A 1059-nucleotide genomic window follows, 5' to 3' on the forward strand; every position below is an offset into this window, starting at 1 on the left:
TGCTGTGCTTTCCCCTGACTGCACAAGGCCTACTGCACTGTAGGTGCAACTGCAGTGCAAACACTCAGGTGCAATTCTTCCTGCTGCTGCTTCCCTCAGCACCGTTAAAGCCCAACTTAGTTTCCCTGTAACGTGCCAGGTCATAGTACTTCACCTTCTGTCTTTTTCTGACTGCTGTCTCCTGTTTGCTCAGCAAGCGATGATAAAGACCCAGTAGATTAAATCCTCTTTGGCAGCTCTGCCTACTAAAGGACTGATTGCTATGACCTGATACAATTACATTACTACCAGTCCAGGACTGCATTATCTGGCACATCGCAGAGCACATGCTCAAAGAGGACAGCCCCTGTGGCTTCAGCCTGGTCAGGCAGGAGTCACGCTGACAGCAAACCCCCTCCCCGTGGGCACCACCCTCCCGATGCCTATCCCCCTTGCTTTCGTAACGCTCCTTTTGGCCAGTCTTAAGTAGCTCCCTTCTCCTGCCGCCCCAGCGCTGCATGACAACCTCAGGTTTGAACACGCCGCTGCATTTGGTCATGGCTGGTGTGGGGCCTTCCCAGGGCACGCCCCAAGCCCAGCACCACACTGCAGAGGAGGCAGCACAGGCTAGCAGCAAGCCACAGCCCCGACGGCGTAAGGCCCAGGGTGCAAAAGGAGCCTCCAGGGTCCCCAGGCTGCTCTCAGGGCACCGTTGTGGCACCAGGGTCCCATGAGGGGCCAGGGCAGCCATGGCAGGCGCTGACTGGGCCCTGCCAGCAGGGCCTGGGTCCGCTCAGCAGCGCTGAGGGAAGAGCAGGGCCAGCACTGGGCTCCTGCCGGGGCCCTGCCCACAGTCACCACCCGCTGATGCCGGTGCCCCTCACCATCATGACTGCCAGGTTTCTCCCCCCGCACGGCCCGGACCCGCCCTTTATAGTCCCGCGCCCCTCCCCTCCCCGCGGAGCGTTCCACCGCCGCGGGGGTGCAGGACCCTCCCTCTCCCCCCTCCACACTCGAAAGGTTGGCGCGGCTCTCTCGGTTCCCCCCCCGCCCGCGGGGCGCGAATGGTGAGGCCCGATC

The sequence above is a fragment of the Dromaius novaehollandiae genome, chromosome 22 (genome assembly GCF_036370855.1).
Source record: "Dromaius novaehollandiae isolate bDroNov1 chromosome 22, bDroNov1.hap1, whole genome shotgun sequence".
NCBI classification, from domain to species: domain Eukaryota; kingdom Metazoa; phylum Chordata; class Aves; order Casuariiformes; family Dromaiidae; genus Dromaius; species Dromaius novaehollandiae.